The sequence below is a fragment of the Gossypium arboreum genome, chromosome 8 (genome assembly GCF_025698485.1).
Source record: "Gossypium arboreum isolate Shixiya-1 chromosome 8, ASM2569848v2, whole genome shotgun sequence".
In the NCBI taxonomy this organism is placed as follows: Eukaryota; Viridiplantae; Streptophyta; class Magnoliopsida; order Malvales; family Malvaceae; genus Gossypium; species Gossypium arboreum.
Window position 1 is genome coordinate 48,800,351 of NC_069077.1, and position 6,742 is coordinate 48,807,092.

Here is a 6,742-nt window from a genome sequence, read left to right on the forward strand (position 1 = left end):
GGGCTAACATGAACATCAAGTTAGCAACTAAAACATGCATGAATCTCATGACACAACCTCATACATACCTTAATCTTGGTACAAGTATGGCCAAATCTCCTTCTAGTTCTCTTCTAAACCAAAAATGGAGCAAAAATCCTCTCTTCCTCCTTATGATTTTCGGCCAAAAGATGAGAAAGGATGAACACAACAATTTTTTTCTTCCTTCTTTCTCAACTCACGGCAAGGGGGATTACCACACTCACACACATTTTTTTTCATTCTTTTATCACCCATACACCTTTGTTTATTATTTCACCCTAATGCACCAACAAAACATGTTTCATGACATGTTTAGCCCATACTCCTTGTCATGGCGGCCACTTCATGTTAAGGGGATTTGACATGCAAATCCTTATTTTTGCATGCATTATCAACTAGTCATCACACATTTCCCCATCATACTTTCAAAGTTTACTACTAGGTCCTTTCTAGTGAAATTCACATTTATAACTCTAAATCGAAACATCAAAAATGTCACACATGAATTAACACATATTATAGGCATCAAAATAAATTATAAATTATTTTTATGCCTCGGTTTTGTGGTCCCGAAACCACATCCCGACTAGGGTCAATTTTGGGCTGTCACAGTTCTAACGTGTCCTTATGTGTGATTTCCTATTAAGAATCTTGAGTAGTATGATCAATAGAGTAGATAAAATAACATGAGACATCCTGTTCCCTAGAAAATCTCACGAAATCATAAATTTTAAAAATAATCTCTTCGTCACCTACTCTAAGCACCAGTTTACCATCACCCACATCAATAACAGCCCTAGCGGTGGCTAAAAATGGACAACCTAAAATTAAAGGCACTCAACATCCTCATCCATGTCAAGCGCAACAAAATCAACAGGGAATATAAATTTATCTACTTTAATAAGTACGTCCTCAATAATTCCCCTAGGATATTTAATAGATCTATCAGCTAGTAGGATGCTTATCCTAGTGGGTTTTGGTTCCCCAAGACCAAGTTGCTTGAACATTTTATAAGGCATCAAATTAATGCTAGCGCCTAAGTCAGCTAGTGCCTTTTCAACATTTAAACTACCAATTAAGCAGGGAATAGTAAAACTTCCTAGATCTTTTTGTTTAGTTGGCAGTTTATTTTGGAGTATTGCTGAGCATTCCTCGGTTAGTTCTACCATGGAAAACTCTTCAAATTTCCTCTTATTTGTTAGAAGATCTTTCAAAAATTTTGCGTATGTAGGCATCTGCGAGATAGCTTCAACAAAAGGTAAGTTATTACGTAATTGCTTAAAGAGTTCAAGGAATTTACCGAATTGTGCATCCATGAGGTTATTCTTCAACTTTGCTGGATATGGAGTTGGTGGTTTATATTCCTTTGGCATTGAATTTTTATTGTTTTCAGGTTTTACCTCCTCTCCTTCATTTCTATCATATTCTGGTGATAGCTTTTTTTCAGATTCAACTAAAACCTTCCCACTCCTTAATGTAACTACTTTCACATGCTCTTTTGGATTGGGTTCGGTATTCCTAGGTAGACTTCCTAGTGGTCTTTTTGAAATCATCTTAGCTAGCTGTCCTATTTGGCTTTCAAGTCCTTGAATTCATGCTTGCTGATTTTTAAGTGTAGTTTCAGTATTCTAAAAATGGGTTTCCGCTACTGAAATACATTTTGTCATCATCTCCTCAAGGTTCGATTTTTTCTCTTGCTAGTAAGGTTGTTGTTGGAAGCCTCGAGGGGGCGGTGGCCTCTGATTCCCTTTGCCTCCCCATGAGAAATTTGGGTGATTCCTCCAACCTGTATTGCAAGTGTTACTGTAAGGATTATTTTGAGGTCGAGGATTATTACCCATATAATTCATTTTCTCGTTCTCCATGTTGGGGCCGTAGGGTGGAAATTCTGGAATGCTTATTCCACCTCCGCTCCCATCACACTGTATTACTGGATGTACCTAGTAGAACCAAGTAAACCATCAATCTTTTTATTCAGTAGTTGCACTTGATTCAACAACATAGTAACTGAGTCGATGTTAAAAATGCTGGCGGCCTTAGTTGGTTTTGTCCTCATCACTTGCCACTGATAATTATTCAGTGACATCTCCTCTATAAACTCATAAGCATCTTCAGGTGTCTTATTATTTATGGTTTCTCCAGCAGCTGCGTCAATCATTTGTCTAGTCGAGGGATTCAAACCGTTGTGGAAAGTCTGAACCTGTAGCCAAAAGGGTAACCCATGGTGAGGGCACCTTCTCAATAAGTCTTTGTATCTCTCCCATGCATCATAAAGTGTTTCTAAATCCATCTGTACAAAAGAAGAGATATCATTCCTTAATTTAGCCATTTTAGCCGGCGAAAAATATTTAAACAGGAATTTTTTAGTCATTTGTGCCCAAATAGTGATTGACCCTCGTGGCAACGAGTTTAACCACTGTTTGGCCTTATTCCTCAATGAAAAGGGAAATAACTAGAGGCAAATAGCATCGTCAGAAACGCCATTGATCTTAAAAGTGTCACGAAATTCCAAAAAATCCGCTAAATGAGTGTTTGGATCCTCATCCTACAAACCATCAAACTGAACAAACTATTGTATCATTTGAATCATGCTAGGTTTCAAATCAAAATTATTCTCAGCAACAGTAGGCCTAATTATACTTGATTCAGTTCCTGTTAAACTAGGTTTAGCATAATCATACATAATACGCAGAGCAGGATTCTATTCTACTGGATTTGCGGCAACCATAGGGGGTAGCAGATTATTCTAACTATCAGCCATCCTTTCGATTGTGGTTCGAATATCGTCCTCTTGCCTTCCTTTATGTATTGTAGGCTTCGCCTTATTTCTCTTCGGTTTCTGTGAGCTGTACTTTCAATCTCACTGTCAAAAAGCAAAGGTCATGACGGGTTCCTCCTAGTCATAAACTAGAGACATCTGCCAGAAGAAAACGAGAGGAAATTGTGACAGCCCTAAAGTGACCCTAGTCGGAAAACGGTTTCGGGACCGCTAAACCGAGTCACCAAATTATTTGAATATGATATCTATTGTCTAAAATATATGATTATGAATGTGTGAAAGTTTTAAGCTTCGATTTAGTAAATTGCATGTGAAATTAGTCGATAGGACTTATGTGTGACACTTTTGAAATGTAATAGGTAAATCTATAAGGATCTATTAGTGCATGTAATCAAAGGGGTGGACTTGCATGTCAATTTCCCCCTTTTTATTTGCTAGTGGCCGGCCATGACAAAGGGTGATGGGCAAAACATGTCATAAAACATGTTGTGACAATGGTGTATGTTAGGAAAAATAAAATAAGGAGTATGGGTAATAAAGAAATGGAAAAAAAAAAGAATGGTGTGAGTGTTCCCCCCATTACCGTGAGTTGAGGGAAAGAAGAAAAAAAAGTGTCCATCATTTTTCACTTCTTTTGGCTGAAAATTCTAAGGAAGAAAGAAAACAAGTTGTGTTCTTTGGTTCTTCTTGGCGATTTGAGAGGAGGAAGAAAGGAGTGAAGCAATCGGTCATCTTAGGTCGATATTAAGGTAAGGAAGTTGATACTAGTTCTTGAAATCCTAGTTGATTTTGAGTGAGATATCAAGTTATTGTTGGTAACCCATGTTGAAATTGTGATTTTGGAATAAGTAAGGTTTTCGCTATGGAGATTAATAAGGGTGATGGTTGTGTTTCATGCTAAATCTAGATGAACAATGGTAGTTTGTTTACATCTTGATGATTATGAGTTCCTTTCTTGGGTCTACCCTAGATCCATGAAGTATATTTTATTTGGTGTTGTTGGAAGTATCGGCCATGGTATATCCATAAGCATGATTTATGCTTATTGCACGATAGGTAAGATTTGTGTTTTGGATATATGTTTATATTTGGTTATGATCAACTTGTGATTCGGCTCTTGCACATATATATATATATGTTTGCACATGATGTATTGGTATGACATATATACTATCTCAAGGTATATATTTACATATGATGATGTTTCGGTTATGATGTAAATGATTGATGCGTATTGAGTTACAATATGTAATGCATTAGTTAGTAAAATGTATGCCATTTATGTGTGGTATTAAGTATATAATTGGCCTCAACATAGACATGCATATTCGGCCACATGAGGTGGATTGGTGTGCATGTATTCGGTTAGAGGCAAGCATATTGATACCTTATCTTGGCTTAGATAATCGGCTAAAAGAGAGTGTGGACTATTGTGTTGAGTTAGATTCATGATTTCGTACTTATGTGACTTTAATGTCTAATGAATATATATGGGCTAAGCACCTTGAGTTCCTCTTTTTGATACTCAAATGATTAAATCAATTTATTTGTCAATTTAAGCTCAAGAGCAAAGGGGAACTAAATCCGATAAAGGGAGGGAAAAAGTGGTCGAATAGTGTAACACCCCGAACCCGAGACCATCGCCGGTGTCGGACACGAGGGGTTAACGAGCCAAATCCACATATTGCACCCACCAATTTGACATTTCTAGACAGGCTGGAAAACTGCATCACTGTCGCCTTAAAAATCATATCTCGAGTTTCAAAAATCAGAAACTGATTCTGTAAATTTTCCCTGAATTTAGACTTATATATCCATTCATGGATTTATTTCTAGAATTTTTGGTTGGGCCAATTGGTACAGTTTATTAGTAAAAGTCACCCATGTTACAGGGGTTGACTACACTGACCTTCGCGCATTACAACTTGAATATCTCTCTGTACAGGGCTTAATACTGGTGCCGTTTGTTTCTAATGAAACTAGACTCAAAATGGAATCTGCACATATAAGGCACGACTTCTAATGCTTTCTGGATAATTTTTAGTAAATTTTCAAAGTCGCGACAGGGGTCCCAGAAACCGTTCTGGCCCTGTCTCACGAGAACTTTAATTTCTCTTAACGAGTAACTCCTATGACCATTTCGTTTCTTCCATATGAAAGTAGACTCATCAAGGTTCATTTACATAACTTATTCACTATTTAATACCATTCCTACAAATTTTGGTGATTTTTCAAAACCACACCACTGCTGCTGCCAACATCTCTTTTCAAGGTAACCTTTACCTATTTCATGATTTCCACGATTCAATTGCCCCTCTTTGCATACATAGCACAAAGTGTGATCATGATTAACCATTCCAATGGCTAATCTTCTCAAAACAATTCCATACCCCATAATGATCAACACACAACGATTATAGTATCATACCAAAAACGTATATAAGCCATTTTCGCATGGCTATCCAAGTTTACACAAAACCGAAAGGTACATGACCTTCAACAATAGGGTAGTCCTATACATGCCATTTCAAGGTTCAACCAAAATTATACCAAAATGGAGGCTTTGATAGTGTAGATGACTTGACTTTAATGATCCCGAATCCGATCGCTAATGAGCAAAATCTATAAAAGAGAGCCAAAGCAGCGGGGTAAGCATTTTTATGCTTAGTAAGTCTCAAGCAATAAAATCAGCTTTAACTAAAGCATTACATTCACATAGCCAAATGAATCATTTCATTAATACACATTCACATAATCATTCTTACTTCACACTTCATCATTATATACTTTCACAAGATATCAACCAATTCAATAGCTGAAAACTCGTTAGTCGATTGAGCGAATGTTACTCAAACATATCGACTTTTCCAATGCACATATAAACATACCTTATTCTTTGGGCTTTTCGAGCGTACTAATTAAATTTATTACAGCAACCAACTCTCACCTCCAGCCCAAGCTTCTTGAATACAACCGGATATAACCACATGCACGAATGCCTTGGTCTTAGCCGGATAGAACGACTTGCACAAATGCCTTGGTATTAGCCGGATTTAACAACTTGCACGAATGCCTTGGTCTTAGCCGGATGTAGTCACTAGCACAATTGCCTTGGTCTTAACCGGATATAATTACTAGCATAAATGTCTTGGGACTTAGCCGGATATCATTTAATTGCTCATGCACACATATACATCAATAATCATTACACATCCATGTTTCATTTTCGTTACTAAGGCTCAAACACAAACATATCACTAGCATAATCGCCTTGGGACTTAGCCGGGTATCATTCAAATACTCATACACACATAAATCAATAATCATTACACATCCATATTTCATTTCACATAATTCGAGTAGGGTCATTTCTTGAGGACTTACCTCGGATGTTGTCGAACGGCTTCAACGGCTATTCGATCACTTTTCCTTCCCTTTATCGGATTTAGCTCCTTTTGCTCTTGAGCTTAACGAATACAAGTAGAAGTATTCAATATTTCTATCAATAATGTTTACTAATCAATCACATTCGGCATCTCATATCATCTCACTTTATTATAATTTATCATTCAACCTTTGAACCAAAACGCCATTATATGGCCACATATACATACATCCATATATTTAAGCTCAAGAATTTTAACATAACATCAAGTGCTCAAATTACTCATGTGGCCGATTATACATGGTCATAAATACAGAAAATCAAAAATACTTTCAAGGTTTTTCACACTATACATGTACTAGGCCGAATGTACATGCAAATTTCACAACATTCTTCAACAAATTTCTTCTCTAAACAAACATATTTATCACTTTCTTGATAATCAAAATATCATGTGCAAACATATATACACATATAGGTGCAAGGCCGAATTTCAAGGTGTCCATAACCATCCAAAACACAAATTTTAACTAACATGAAAGAAGCATAAACCATGC

The 6,742-nt window shown here is 36.7% G+C and overlaps 1 non-coding gene across 1 annotated transcript; it reads left to right on the plus strand.

Annotated features, from left to right (window-relative positions):
• The first annotated feature begins 2,237 nt into the window (after positions 1 to 2,237).
• Positions 2,238 to 2,344, plus strand: LOC128279782 (small nucleolar RNA R71). The gene has a single exon (XR_008269977.1). It is a non-coding gene; the product is annotated as a small nucleolar RNA R71 (small nucleolar RNA).
• Positions 2,345 to 6,742: the final 4,398 nt, after the last annotated feature.